A 15,917-nucleotide genomic window follows, 5' to 3' on the forward strand; every position below is an offset into this window, starting at 1 on the left:
TTCCGGTGACCATCATGTGTTTCCAAAATAATATGTGATACTATTACCTTTTAGTGGATCATCTCAGGCACTATCTAATTTCTACTAAGAGAGTGAGCATTTGGCTCACAAACATATTGGCCCTATCTGGTCTCTTCCCTGAAACTCCTGATAGAATTACTTCTGTATACTCATGCCCTCCATTGCTCTCTCCTCTGCAGTTACTGTACATCCAGACCTTTACTTCTGTCCTATGAACTGTAGACAGTATCTCTCAATTTTTGTGTGTGTGTCATTATTTTTATTTTTTTTTCCTTAAATAGTTTATTGTCAAGTTGGTTTACATATACCACCCAGTGCTCACTATTTTTAAAATATAATTTGAGGGGCGGCTGGGTGGCTCAGGTGGTTGGGCGTCTGACTTTAGTTCAGTCACGATCTCACGGTCTGTGAGAGCCCCATGTCAGGCTCTGTGCTGACAGCTCAGAGCCTAGAGCCTGCCTCCGATTCTGTGTCTCCCTCACTCTCTGCCCCTCCCTGCTTGCTCTCTGTTTCTCTCTCTCTCAAAAATAAATGAACATAATTTTTTAAAAAATTTAATCTAATTTGATAACAAAACTAGAGATGAGTTGGTATGTTTTTTATAGCCCCTCCCTGAAGAGAAGGCCCAAAGGCCTCCATTAATAGCTTCAGCATAGTACTGAGGCCAACATGATTTTTTTCCACAAGACAATTATGACCTTGTATCATCTCTTCTGCGTATCTCTCAATTTTCTAAAATGAGACCCTTAGTAACTCAACCTTCTCTCTACCCTGCTCCCCACTTCTACCCCCTTCTACTGACCTACCTTTATTTTTACATTTAAAAAATTAATCTATTTACATTTTCTTGTACAATCATAGTTTATTCTACTTTGGCTTCTTTATAAGGTGATTCTAAAGGCTGAAAACCAATAAACAATGTTCCTACTATTGGACTATCTGAATATTGACTCCAATATTCAGTGGAGTCTAGTGGAGTGCCCTGATCATACGTTTTTTCCCCTCTGGGCCATTCAGAGAAGTATATTCTTGGATTTCTGGTTTAAATGTAATGTTTAAACCACTGTGTTTAGATACCACCCAGTAGTTCAAAATCAGTCTGTTATAAGCTGTGTCATACTAGCATCAGGTCTTTCCTGGACATTTCCTCTCTTGGAGCTCCTACTTTTAATTTATTTTATTTTTAAAATTGTATTTAAATCCACATTAGTTAACATACAGTGTAATAATGATTTCAGGAGTAGAATGTAGTGATTTATCACTTACATATGACACCCAGTGCTCATCCCAACAAGTGCCCTCCTTAATGCCCATCACCCATTTAGCCCATCCCCCCACACCATGCCCCTCCAGTAACCCCCAGTTTGTTCTCTCTATTTAAGAGTCTATTATGGTTTGCCTCCCTCTCAATTTTTATTTTATTTTTCCTTCCCTTCCCCTATGCTTATACGTTTTATTATTTTTTTAATTTTTTAAAATGTTCTTATTTATTTCTGAGATAGAGAGACAGTATAAGCAGGGGAGGGTCAGAGAGAGAGGGAGACACAGAATCGGAAGCAGGCTCCAGGCTCTGAGCTGTCAGCACAGAGCCCGACGTGGGGCTCGAACCCACAAACTGTGAGATCATGACCTGAGCTGAAGTTGGACGCTCAACCGACTGAGCCACCCAGGTGCCCCTGTTTTGTTTTAATTCCACACATCAGTGAAATCATATATTTATCTTTCTCTGATTGACTTATTTCGCTTAGCATAATATATTCTAGTTATATCCACATTGTGGCAAATGGCAAGATTTCATTCTTGATGATCACTGAGCAATAGTCCATCTTCTTTATCCATCTTCTTTATTCATTCATCAGTTGATGGACATTTGGGCTCCTTCCATAACTTGACTATTGTTGATAGTGCTACTGTAAACATTTGAATCAACATTTTTGCACTGCTAGGTATTTATACAAAGGATAATTTTTAAATTTTTGAATTTAATTATCTTAAAACAATTTTTTTTCATTCTGTCACCATCTAAGAGCCTCAGGGGCTTCCACATTCCCAGTCATACCTTCAGTTTTATTGAATCCCATTTCCTCCTCTAGTTTATTATTTTCATCAGGGTGGGTTGGTTTCCAGGCTCGGCCTAGCTGTCATCCTGGGATTCCCTTTCTCTGCTCATTTGTTTCCAAGTTCCCATGGGACCTACTTATACACATAAGTATATATAAACTTTATATATATATATAAGGTTTTTTAGCTTTTGTTGTTTATCTGAAATTCAGTTTAATTGGGTATCCTGTTTTTTGTTTTTCGTTTCTAAATCTGGCAATCCTACACTGGGGATTTTCTCAGGGCACTAACCTGCAAAATGCCAACCAATGTCATCCCATCAGAGAATCTGATCTGATTATGATGGGAAAAGCATAGAGCTGATGTTGAAAGAAACAAGTAAAATATTTCATACTTGTCTCCCAGACCCACTTTCAAAGCCTTTTTAGGTGTGACGCTGAGTTTCCTTGAGCTCAAAGGGCGGAAGTCCTTAGCAATCTGTTACCTAGGGCAAATGTACCCCCCCTTTTTTTAAAAATAAAGTTTATTGTCAAGTTGGTTTCCATATAACACCCAGTGCTCATCCCAACAAGTGAAATGTACCCTTTTACATGAATATTCTGGGGCAGTTTGTTTCACAGGAGGTCAGCCCAGGAAGTACAGGAAAAGGTCATTGAGCTGATAAAGTTTGATTTAAATTTTCATCTAATGTTAGGTTTAAACCAGTCCCTGCTTCTTTAAAGATACTGATATGAGATAACAGCATGATTGTTTTCCAGGTGACTGCTCTGTCCTGGCATTTCACAAGCACATGCATTTCATTCTTCCAAGAGGCATTTCATTCTTCCACGAAGCTCGACTGATGTATTTTGCTTATCTCCATTTTACTGGTGAGGAAACTGAGAGGCAGAAAGGATTAAAAAAAAAAAAAAAAAAACTTGCCCAAGTCATGCCACTGTGAGAAATGAGTTATTATCCATGTCTTGTTACTACAGAGTCCTCAACAAAAATAAAATAAATTTTATCTACAGTTCCATCACCTCACCAAAACCCCAAAATCATGATTTTAAAAATACAGAACTTTAGTAACGCCACGCAGGAATTTCAAACTATTTTCCCCGAGTCTCTAAATGAAGTTTTGAATGAGTGTGTTTTCTTTCATTAGAGTGGATTGAGGCGAAGGCTTTGGGAAACGGAAGAAATTTCAGTTAAACCACAAATAACTGGATTAAACTGAGTTATGAGATTGGCCCTTCTTACAGCATTTCCCGTCCTAAATGCTCTTCTGATTGCTCACCCCTGCATCCCCAGGCAGAAATAAAACCGACACAGCGGCAGGCCTAGCAAACCTGAGCGTGGCCCACGCATTGCTGAGTCGGAGTGTAACGCATAGGGATGGGAAATGAGGAACGCGCAGGATATTTCAGATTACAGACGGAAGCAGAGTATCTGAAAAGTCAGGACAGATAAGGTTGGCTTGACGCCTAGTGAAGCCGGGAGCGGATCTGATCAGAATCGAGTCTGAGAACAGAAACTGGGCGGCACAGGCACCCACCCTAGGCACGTTTGGGTCCGTCTCCGGGGCGTGTTAAGTCATCCAGCGGGTGCTGGTTAGGGGACCCCGGGCCCGGGGAGGCGCTGGGTGCGCCTGGGCGCGCTGGCTTCCCACGTGCCCCCGCCTGTGGGAGGCGGGCGGCCACACGCCCCGCCCCTCCCCACCCCCCGCCGCGCCGGGGCGGACTGAGGGCAAGGCCGGCGCGCAGCCCACCCTCGCGCCGCGCGCCCCGGGTGACTGCGGCTGGCGGCGGCCCGCAGCGCTGGCGGCGAGGAGCGGCCTGGGGCTCCTGGTTCAGACGAGCAGCTCACGGCAGCGCCCGGGTGAGGAGCGAATGCGGGGCGCGGCGGGACGCGGGAGAATAGCAGGGCGCGCCGGGCTCGGGGCTGGACCCTCGCGGCCTCGGCGCCGGAGGCCGCGGCTCCCGGAGCGGCCACGGCCACGGGCGTCGGGGGTTGGGGGGCGGGCGGGAACCGCACCGCGTCCCGCCCGGGGCCGGCTCGCCGTCTCCGCGCCCCTCGCGACAGCGCTGGGATCTTTGCGGGGAGGGTCGCGGGATTCAAGCCCAGTTTCCCCACACCTTTTCCCCACGGGGAGGCGACCGTAACCTAGGAATTCGGTGCCGAGAGGGAGTCAGGGAACGCGGGGAGGCTTCTTATCTCCAGGTCTCCTGTGCTGGGACCAACCGGACACCTCTCTTTGGGGGCGTGTGGCGTTCTCCGGAGCCCAGTTCCGAGTCGCTGTTGGACCACGAGAGTAATAAAAACAGAGCGCTGCCTCTGCTCTGCTCACAGGCTCCGCACATCCCAGGGCTCCACCCCCCCCTGCCGGTCAGAGACGGTCGCCCCGGCTCTACCCGGGGTCAAGGGGAAGCTTGCTTGTAAAAAGTCAAACAAAAGCGGACAGCGGAGAACACTCCTCGCATCATACACCAGAGCTTCTGGTAGAAGTTTCTAGCTCCAGAAAACGAAGAGGTCAGGCTTTCTTTCAGGTCTTTGGTGCCTGCGGTTGCTGCAGAGGTGATGCAGGAGGAGGGAGAGGTGTGTGGGGCTCATAAAGGGGACCTTACCATTTTTGAAGGGCACGCGAGCTCAGGTGTGGGAGAGATTTGTGGGAACAAATCAGTCTTGTGCAAATTACCTTTGACTCAAGCGAGAATCCTGAGCTGGGAGATGGTATGGAAGTAGGAGCTGGAAAATGTATCCCTTAAAGTGTTGACAATCCCAAAAGGCTCAGGACCAAATCTTGGGCTACCCTTGAACCCAGAGACCAGGGGATTAGGTATTGGCCACCACAAGGGACTGGTGATCTGCTAGCAGCCCGCAGATTTCCTCATGGAGGGAATTCTGGTGGCCTCCTAGAAGCTGGTGAGAACCTCCCTGCTTGGATTTCCCAGCTTCCACTCCTTGCACGTGGGTGCTGACGGTTCTCTCCCTTGTCCAGACATTTTGGCCGGAGCTGCTGCTGTGGATGGCATGGTGATGCTCTTTGTTAAACTGGACCCTTTGTACTCAAGGCTGACACCATGAGTTGTGAGGGATATTAATCTGGTTCAGCCACTCATTTTACAGTTGAGAAATCCTTTCTGAGGTGTCAGAGGGGTTTGCCCAGCTCCCCAAGGCTTTCCTGTAAAAAGAACCCTGGACAGCTGGTTCCTCATTTCTTCTCCATTGTTATGTCTGTGCCTTTGAACTTCAATAGTGAGGAACCTGCCTTCCCTACCCAGTTAGCTTTTACCATCCTTTTGAGATTCTCATCAGAGAGCATTAAGTGCTAACTAGGTACCTGAGCACCACTAGTGGAACCCGTGGGAATGTCACCCGGAGCTTAGGAATCTATTCCTTTCCGTGATACCCCAGAAAATGGATATTTCCTGGAAAGGAAGGTGATCCTCAAGTTATTTATACCATGGTTCATCTGAAGGCTAATGAACCTTTTTTTTCCCCAAGACCCATGATAATTGGTTAGACTGGCTTCTTGAGAGATTGAGAAATTTACATGAAAGTGAAGCATTGAAGAAAAAGTATTGCGTGAAGAGCAATGGAAGGGGAACATCTACTTCTAAAATTGCATTGTCCCAGAATTCTGAGGAATCTTTGTGCTTTGAAGGGACAGGCGGCGGATTCTCTCTCTCTATGAAGTCAGGCATTTATTATGTACTTTCACTGTCACTTTGCTCCATTTTACAAGTATGACTCATAACACCCTAATCGAAACAGTCTAATATATATGGGCTTGTAGTTTTGGGTTTTTTTTAAGAAACTTAGTTGACAAAAAAGAACTTATTGATTCTTATTCACCTGTAAGAATCAATACTGATTGGATTAAATGGGTTAGTTGATTCCTCATACAAGTTTGTGCATGCCTTCACTGACTTCAAGAACTATTTATAGAGCACCTGCTATGTGCTTGGCACTGAGGATAGAGCAGTGGGTAAGACAGATGCGGTCTCTGTTCTTATGGATCTCACATTCTAGAATCAAGAAATGAGCAAGGAAAAATCAGATACCACTAGATGTTTTGAAGTAAAGGAAACAGAGTGCTGTGGTAGAGTACTATGATGAGTGTGTGTGTGGGTGAGAAAGAGAGAAAGAGGGAGAAGGGAAGAGAGAGAGAGAGATGGTGGGAGAGGCCCAGCTTCTTAGACTGAATTTTAAGGGGAGTTTTTTCTGAGAGATAGATATCCTTGAGATGAGTTCCCAGAACATTGACAGATTGTTCTGGTGCAAGGGACCATAATCACAGGACCCTGACTACAAGCTCAACGTGTTCCAGACGTAGTTGGAGGACAGTGTGGCCAGAAGAAGTGAGGGAGGAGAACGAAGGAGTCAGGTTGAGAGCCAGGGGCCAGGCCCTCCAGAGTCTTAAGCTAAGGTACACTGAACTTCAAGTGCAGTGGGAAGCCAAAAGCAGAGGCGGGCCGTAATAGACTTATATGTCATCAGAGGTGATCAGAGGTTATACTCTGTGCCGTGTGAAGAATGGATTCCAGGGAGAGAAGGGCAGGGAGACTAGTCCCAGGCTCTTAATGGTGACCCAGTAGCTGATGGTAGCTGTACATAGGCAGAAGCTGTTTGGTGGAGGTAGAGTGGGAAGTTCCTTAATGTTTTTCTCTCAAACTTCCCTTCTCCTTGGTGGGGATGACATTGCTACATCTGGTCCACTTAGCCTGTAAAATAAATAAGCTAGTGATTGTGCTCTTAACGGTCAGCTAAGACTTTATTACTGTTATTATTTGTCAATAGTGCATGACTTTGAATTTTCCATGCTTCGTTTTCAAAAATTTTACAATAAATTTCATCCTTTTCACTTATTTTATTCTTTACAATGAATTATGTATATTGTACATAAAAAATACTTGATCTGCTCAGAAGATTGGAATATGTTAACTAAGAGTTACCAAGAAAATGCGCCATCTTAGAGTGGAGTAAAAGAATGCTACCGTAATAGCTGCCTTAACTTTTAGAAGTTGAACGTGATCGGGTAAAGCTCAAAAGAGAGTATCTGAATCTGAAAATAGTTCAAAAGAAATTTAAGAGATTTGCCTTTGGCCCGGATATGGCTGTATGCAGATATCTGAGTGCAAAGATCTGTTGACAGTTGAAAGTCTATACGTGGCAGCAGATTTTCTGGAGAGGGCTGTGAACCAGAGTTGAATAGGATTGTTTCCCTTAGTGAAGCATTCTCTCTCAGAGGAGACTCTTGAACTTTCCCTGATGGGTCCCTGACTGGATTTTAGAGGGCCAGGGAGGAGTTTTAAAGTTGTTTACCAACTGAGGTAGGGGTGACCTTCTCAGGGACAAGACTGCTAACCGTCACAATGAGGCAACCCTATTTCTCTTTCCTGCCACATTTTGACGTGCAGCTTACTAGAAGGAGAAGCATCTGTTTAGAAGGAAATAGAAGTCCTTCCTCATTTACATTGTGTGTAATGCAGGATTCCGCTCTTGGAATGGGCTCTCTGTTATCTTCATTTGCTAGACCCCATGAATTATTTTTTTAACGTTTATTTATTTTTGAGAGAGAGAGAGAGAGAACGTGAGCCGGAGAGGGGCAGAGAGAGAGGGAGACACAGAATCCGAAGCAGGCTCCAAGCTCTGAGCTGTCAGCCCAGAGCCCGATGCAGGGCTTGAACTCACGAACTGCGAGATCATGATCTGAGCGGAAGTCGAGTGCTTAACCGACTGAGCCACCCAGGCGCCCCAGACCCCATTAATTATTAATTGACCAGTGCGTCTGACTTCAGCTTGAAGTGGCCAGTCGGGTGATTCAGACTGCAGACAAAATATGACAGTAGTTGTGGGATATGTATCTCCCCCTGGGGTTGGGAGTAATAAGGGTTCTTTAAGGGAGAGATTTTAGTTTCTCCTAGAGATGACTAATTATTCTGTTTGACTTCTGTTATGTTTTGAAATGTTGAATTAGCTGCTAGTCTTTAAAAATCAATAGAGTCAGTAGATTGTACATACAATTATGGTTTTCCAGCTTTTCTTGAAAAAAAAAAATCTAGTATCATGGAGCTCTCAACTCTCCATGACAGCAATCAACTGGAACAGGGTGGCAGTGGCCCTTTTCAGATGGTCTCGTTTGCCACTGTCCCCACCATTGGTTTTTTCTATCACACATCTCCCCTTTAGCTCACCTGAGTTACCTGGCTGGGCCGTATAGGCATCTAATCTTAAATCTCACCTTTAGGGCCACCTCACACAGCCCTCCCATTTCTACCCTTAGCCAAGGGGGGAGTCCCTTTTTCAGTATCTTTGTTAGGAGTCACCAGACCTGCATTGAAATTGCTCCTCGGAGAGAATATGGTAATTGTTGAAAGGCCGCTGCTACAGACTTCTCCAGTTTGGGTTTACACACAACGCATTCTCCTTCCATAGGACGGTAGCGGCCATGTGCATCTGGGTCTTCCCCAATGTAAACATCCCTGGTTCCTTGAACAGCTCCTAATAGGACGTGTTGCCTTGTTTCTTCATCAAGGTTATTGTTCAGTGATTGTCCTTTTGAATAAACTTTCATTTGCTGAAGTCCTTAACACCTGACCGGTACAGTGAGGTGTGGTTTAACTGGTGTGGGATATACAGATCCCGCAGCACACTGTCCAGTGATCTTAGGTAACTGTTAATATTTATGGCCTTAAAGCTACGTAGGATGCCAAACATTTGGAAACTAGATGCAGAGGAGTTTGCGTTTTCCACATGTGTATAGAATCAATGAATTTTATTTTATTTGCAGTTGTCAAGTGCTTACACTTCCCAGGGTCTGTTTAATTAGATTACTCCCACAATAGGGAAGTGCATCTTATCTTGCTTTTTTCAATATATGGCTTTTCTTAGGTTGTGAAATGATTACACAAGAGTTGTGTCTGCTGTGCCCCAGATAAAAGGCTTTAAACCCTTTGCAGAAGTCACCTAAGAGTCCTGTATTGGAGATAATGTCCAGATGAAGTTTTGATTCCCTTAACTAATACGGTAGCGCAAAAAAAATATTAATAGAGTAGGTACTATCTTTTCTCTTTTCGAGTTCCAATATTAGTGAGTCTGAGGCAAGAATTTTTTGCTGATGCTTTTTTTTTTCTCTCTTTCTCTCTCTCTCAAAAATAAATGAATCAACTTTAGAAAAAATTAAATTGTTAGTAGTAAACCAGTGTGTTTTATTGTAAAAGAAAATGTGAAACTTTATGGGAAAATCACATAATTCTATTACCCTTATTGTTTTAATAGTCTTTTTAGTGTGAATTTTTACACAGCAACATTTTATAATCTCTTTTCCATTGAAACTGCATTGTAAACAGCTTTCTAATCATAATGAATTGTTTTGTAAATATCTTGTTAATAACTGAATAAAACCCCATTGATATTCCCATATCAAGTCTGTAGGGTTTCCCTGTATGTATGTATGTGTTTGCTCTCATAAACAAAATGGGAATAAACACCATAGTGCATTATATTCTTAGGGTTTTCCTTCCCTGTGAGTAAGATTTTTTTGTGTGCTGATCTCAGAAATGAAGCGAAAAGGTCCAAGGATCTGGACAACTTAAAGCTCGCTAAATCGCCTTCCGAAGGTCAGGGTACCTATTTATACTGCTGACTTTGCTTTGGTGAATTTCTCAGTGGTAAAAAGAAAGGTAATGGTGTTCCCCAGCCTTTGGCTCACCATTTACTGTCTGCCTGGGCCAGGCACATCTTTGTCAATGAAAAATTTGTATTGGCTGGCACTGGTAGTGATGAATCTTTAGTAGATTAGTAAGGTTACAGGGTCAAATGTGTTAGCATTGTCACCTTGGATTCTCCAGCTATAAATGTCCAAAGTCAATATTAGACTTTTCAGGGGCCCTCGTTTTCAAATATAAATACATTTCTAGCTAACCCAAAGCCCGAGGTTGGGAAGAAGGTACTTTTCTGTGGAAAGAGAACCATGAGAGCTAACAGACTTCTTATGAATTATCCCTCTGTGTTTGGATTCAGAGGCCTTCCTGGTCCTCTTCTCAGACATCTCAATGGCCATCCGAAGATAAAAGAAGCCAGTGTTTGAGGAAGCCAGGGACTTGTAGCTGGGGATAGTAGTCCTTTGTTCAGAAAAGCAAGAAGCACATTTTTTTGAGGGGTGCTTTTCATTTTAATAATATGGGAACTGTTTGGTCATATTGATCTAAAAGGGGTAGTACCTCCATAGAGGATTGGTAGTTTCTTGTAATAAAATCACATGAAGCAACGAAACAGCTCACATAAGAAAGCTAGAGAAATGGATTAGAAGCCAAAAGAATGTACTGTGAAGGTCCATAAAACTGTGTGAAATTTGAAAAGGTGAAAGATATTGGACCTTTTTCAGGAGCAGCTTCCATCTATTTGGGGTAAGAAAATGGACACGATTTTTAAAGGTTACAAAGTGACACATGAATTAACTGCAAGGTAATGGTGCAGAGTGGGCACGGTTTTGCGGTGCTGGGGAGGTAGTGGGGGAGCGGATGTTACCACCAAGGAGCTCAGAGCCCCTTGATGAGGAGGAGTGAGGCCAGAGCTGGGGACCGAGAGGGTGAGCCGTGGTCTGGAACTGAATCGAAGGCAAAGGGAAAGGCTTTGGAGGGAGTGTCATCCTGGTGTTTGTGTTTTCCTTGGAGAGGAAGCTTTCACATCTTCCATTGTAGGAAATAGGAGGGCAGGGGGAAGGAGAGCGCATCCATTTAAGGAGCCAAGATTTTCACCTAGCAGGCAGGTGAGCTAAAGGGTAAAGAAGGGCCTGCCATGACATCACGAGGACACAAATTGTAGATTGACCTGTGGCCTGGGGACGCAGCTGTATTCCGTGGATGTGCTGAGGTTCTAGAGCCCTGTTCTTTACATCCCCTGTAAACCCCAAACACGCACACATCACTGGGCTAAGGAAACACGGACAGCATTGTGCACTGACGTCATTCCTGTGTTAGTTCAGCACATCTTCATTGGACACGTGCCGGTTGAAAGGTCCTCACTGTTGGGCTAGGCGGGGAATATTGCTTCTTGTAGGACAAAAGTCCACACCTAGGTATACGGTTGTAAGGGTCTCTGTGCCCTGGCCCCAGCTCTTGCTTCCAGCCTCCTACCTCACTGATTCCCAGGCCGCATCCCTACACTGCCTGCGCTTCCAGCCTCCTCTGGGGGAGATGCCTTCCTTCTCCTCATCAACCCGGGTCAGTCCGCTAAGGGTCCTTCTCTTGGGAGCATCAGCTCTAGCGTGACCTCTTCTTCTAGGGCTTTCCACACCTTCTGGCATTGCCCACCCCCTGGAATTGACCATCCTCCTTTGTGTCCTTACTGAACCCACTTTTATCAAAACATCTCAAACTCCAAACGGCATTTTAAAAAATCCTTGGCTCTCTGCGTGCCTCCTCTGCATTTTGCCAAAGCAGGGTTCAGGCCTTTAGAAGCCACTAGTGTTGCAGATGTACTGTAGTGTCCCTGTCTTCCACATGTAATGCAAGGTAAAGACTATCCTAAGCCAAAATTAACACATAAAACTCATGTATGTATTAACTTAGAATAATTCGTGTATAGATGTTTTGCGTACAAATATTTTTTTGTATAGAAATATTCTAAATAAATTTATCAAGACTGAAATTTTCTCCTAGCTTCGGAGGCCTTGCCACACTGTTGCCCTTCCTAGGTTGAGTGTGCTCCGAGTAGGAGCCCACCTTACATTTCGCACTCAAGACTTGGCACAGTGATGGTGCTTCTTAGGAAATGCTTGAGTGGAGGGACGGGTCACCAGCTGGCCTGGTGTATAGGCTGTTGTGGTACGATCCACGGTGGGGGAAAGTATATACCGTTAGGGAGGAACAAACATGTAGGCACTGTGGGGAGGGCCAGCGGTCTCTGGCCGGGGAAACCATCAAGGGCATCACGGCCAAAGATCCCCAGCTAGACTACAGGGAGAATAGGATGAAAGGCAGGTGTGACGTGTGTGCATATCACAAGTTGAAATCATCAATGAAGAATTCACATCTCTTCGTAAACCTAAACCAACCCCCAACCCCGTGTTTACTGTCAGATAAACCTACCAGCATGCTTAGCAAGAGGGCTCATTGTTGAAGTTATTTCTCTTAACATAGATGGTTTTCAACTCTGCTTTATGGACTATGTGGACTATAAATGAGGGCTGTCTTTTCCTTGGCCCACTTGTGTTTTGTTGTTGTTGAGAGAGAGAGAGAAGGCACAAGTGAGCAAGGGACAGAGAGAGAATTCCAGGAGGGGCAGAGAGAGAGAGAGAGAGAGAAAAGTAGGCTCACCTGAAGCAAGACTCCTGTTTACCCAGTGTGGGGCTCATGTTCACCAGAGTGGGGCTTGAGCTCACCTTATATGGGGCTTACCCGATGTGGGTCTCCAACTCACCCAATATCGGGACCCTTGAGATTATGACCTGAGCCTAAGTCAGATGCTTAATGACTGAGCCACCCAGGCACCCACCCACCTGTTCTTTATGTAGCTCAGTGGTTGTCAACCAGGGGCAGTTTCACTGTCCAGTGGACACTTGGCGATGCCTGGAGACATTCTTGTTGGTCACAGCTCAGGGGAAGGATGCTGCTCCCGGTGCGCAGAATCCAGGGATGCTGTTAAATGTCCTACGATGCGAGGACAGTTCCCACAGGAAGAGTTGGCGGGTCCCAAACATCAGTGGTGCAGAGGATGAGCAACGGGGGGTTGGGGGGTGAGGGGGGGCGGAGCCTGCACTACTGAGGCTGCTTTGGCGCGGGGCTGGCATTCCCCACACATCAGCCTTATGCGATAGGGATTGTGAATTCCATTTCATCAACCAGGAGATTTCTGTTTCACATGTGCAAACACTGGCCCAGTCGATCCTTCTGATCGCAGACTCAGGCCTTTCCTGTTGCCCTTGTCCAGAACTTGACCGGCTCCACGCTGTCCGCAAGAGCCCAGGTGCACCTGCCCTACAGTGTAGGGCTCACTGCCATTTGTAAACCCGATGGCCTGGTGACCCCAAGGACAAGGTATTTTGATCCCAGCTTGCCCACTAATTTGCTGTGTGCTTCCAGGCAAGTTGTTTCCCCTTCCTCTGGGCCTCAGTTTCCCTGTATCTAAAACAAAGGGGATTCGATTAGTTAATGCCTGTGGTTTCACCAGAACTGGAGCAAGCTGTGTTCATCTTTATCCAGACCAGAAAACTGGGCACCCCTTCAAGCAAATTAGCCTCTTTTATTTGTCATCCTACCTCTCAAACCTCCCTCTTACCCGTCCTCCAACACACTGAAACTCTCTTAAAAGCCTAGCACAATGCTTCGCTCATGGGTACTAATTTGAAATTGTAGTAACCACAGCTGCTGATCTTTTTTTTTTTTTTTTAAGGAAAAATACCTACCTCAGACTTTTGAACTAAATTGAAGCACACCTTTCTCCTAAAATTAGTGCTCCAAAGCAAAGCCTCACGTCCCACATTATCTCTGAATTGGGTCCCAGATCTCTAAGGGTCCAGCTTCTTTCTGACAGGAAGCCGTTTGTTTGGATTCGGTTGCCCAAGGAAAGAGCTAGGGTTTTGGTTTTTCCATTCCTGTCGCTTTTTTCTTCTTACTCAAGCAGTGCATGTTCACCGTTGACAAATTGGAAAAGTACATGTTTAAAAAAAAAGAAAACTCTGGGGCACCTGGGCGGCTCAGTCTGTTAAGCGTTAGACTCTTGGTGTCAGCTCAGGTCATGATCTCACGGTTTCATGAGTTCAAGCCCCGCGTCAGGCTCTGGGCTGACAGCATGGAACCTGCTTTGGATTCCTTCTCCCCCCTCCTTCTCTCTGCCCCTCCCCCACTCACACTGTGTATGTCTCCCTCTCTCTCTCAAAATAAATAAAATTAAAAAAAAAAAAAAGAAAACTAAAATCACTTATAATCCTACCACTTAAATATAACCATCTAGAACATTCTAGACTTATCTTCATTTAGACTTTTGTTTCTAAAATGAACATGAGAGCATACTATACTGGCAGTTTCTTCTCATATACCTCAAAGGCTGGGCTTGTTGATCAAGCCTCTGAGACCTCTAAGTCATTTGAGTCAGGAAAGCTTTCCAAGCCTCAGTGTTTCTAACTGTGAAATGGAAGCAATAGTACCTGCTAACTCTATTTCTTGCTGTGAGGACTAGTGATTATGGTAAGGACACAGCTAGATAGTGCTGGATAGTGACTAGGTAAGATAGTCATTTATACCTCATTTCATTTTTAAAATTTCTTAGCTAAACTGGTAATCAAGTTTTAGATTCAGGAGATCTGAGTTGCAGTGAACATACTTCTTTATCTTTAGAGTTTCTGCTGAAATTCACGTAAACCAAAAACAAGCCAACAAGCTGAGACCCTGGAAAATTAATCCTCAAGTCTCTTCTCCAATGGCTATGATACGTTAATCAGGAACATTCATGGATACTTCCAGAATCATGCTTCAGCAAGTCCTTCTCCTAAGCCAGGGAGTTCTCATTCAGGTTTTAAGAAAATGTAAAACTGGGCACCTGGCTGGCTCAGTCCGTAGAGCATGTAGCTCTTGATCTCAGAGTTGTAAGTTGGAGCCCCACACCGGGGGTAGAGATTACTAAAAAGTAAAATCTTTAAAAAAAAAAGAAAGAAAGAAAATTTAAAACTGATTAAAATGCATTTAAAAATGTGTATCAAGGGGCACCTGGGTGGCTCAGTGGGTTAAGTGTCTGACTTTGGCTCAGGTCATGATCTCGCGGTTTGTGGATTCGAGCCCCGCATCCAGCTGACAGCTCAGAGCCTGGAGCCTCTTCAGATTCTGTCTCCCTCTCTCTCTTCTCCTCCTCCGCTCATGCTCTGTCCCACTCACTCTTAAAAAAATAAACATTAAAAAATTTTTACAAATGCGTATCAAAATCCTCTTTCTTAATATCTTATTCTTTAGCTTTTTGCATAACACCACGAGTTTGTTTTGTTTGTTTTTTTAGTTGATAGAGAGCGAGAGAGTGCTCGTGAGCTGGGGGAGAAGGTCAGAGGAATGAGAATCTTAAGAGAATCTGGTATGAGGCTCGATTCCATGACCCTGGGATCATGACCTGAGCTGAAATCAAGAGTCAACCGCTCAACTGACTGAGCCACCCAGGTGCCCCTCACTAGTTTAGAAGTTTCTAAAAGGACTTCTTGTCCAGAATTGCCTGTTTCACTGTTAAACCTCCTGAGAGAGCACTTGCTGATATTGTCCCAAATAAAGAGAAAAAAAATGGTTTCAAAAAACCCAATTTTCCCATTTTTTTAAATTATGAGAAGTCGCATCCCAAGAACAGAACTGTTTGCACCCCTTAAGTACAGTCTATTACCTATCTCCCTCAAAACAAAAGTTACATCACAAACGATACTTGGAGCAATTTAGACCCCTGGTAGAGCAGAGTTTGCTCACTCTTGTCTGAAGCTTGGAGGCCAGGGGGTGCTGGGGTGGCCAGAATGGATTACTGCCCCCAGGATCTGACTTGCAGGACTTAGAAAAGCCTTTTTCCTCTAAAGCATTTCTTCCCAATAGCTTATGATTCTTTCTTTGAGAGTAAATTTTCAGGGGCTTTGATGGAATGCCTCCAGGAGAGCTTGGTTAAAAGAAAGGGCTGTTATTAGGAAGTTGACGAGGAAAGCATCATGAGCACACCAGTACCTTCTAGCAGCTTGTTAGGCTAGGGAACTGTTACTTTGAGGAACCAAGGGAGGAACTGAAAGGAGGAACATTTGATAAGCCTTAAGAAGCAGATTGTAGATGACAAGAGGTGCCCCAGGCATTACGAGGGCGCTAGCTGCCTGCCAGGGGAAGGAGGCCAGTGAATAC

The 15,917-nt window shown here is 44.7% G+C and overlaps 1 protein-coding gene across 8 annotated transcripts in view; it reads left to right on the plus strand.

The window, feature by feature from the left end:
* The window catches only part of PLA2G7 (phospholipase A2 group VII), a 42,870-nt gene that overhangs the window by 3,623 nt on the left and 23,330 nt on the right, over window positions 1-15,917 (plus strand). For 2 of the 8 annotated variants that reach the window (XM_039231214.1, XM_039231215.1), the window contains exon 3: window positions 2,841-2,951. The exons of 3 other annotated variants lie outside the window; for them this stretch is intronic. The gene's annotated coding sequence lies outside the window, so the exon portion shown is untranslated. Of the gene's footprint in view, window positions 1-2,840; window positions 2,952-3,804; window positions 3,940-4,410; window positions 4,591-15,917 lie in introns of those variants that run through there. 3 more of the 8 variants (XM_039231217.1, XM_039231213.1, XM_039231216.1) reach the window with 2 other exon arrangements.

Source organism: Hyaena hyaena, unplaced genomic scaffold, assembly GCF_003009895.1.
Source record: "Hyaena hyaena isolate Hyena2069 unplaced genomic scaffold, ASM300989v1 scaffold_55, whole genome shotgun sequence".
Classification (NCBI taxonomy): Eukaryota; Metazoa; Chordata; class Mammalia; order Carnivora; family Hyaenidae; genus Hyaena; species Hyaena hyaena.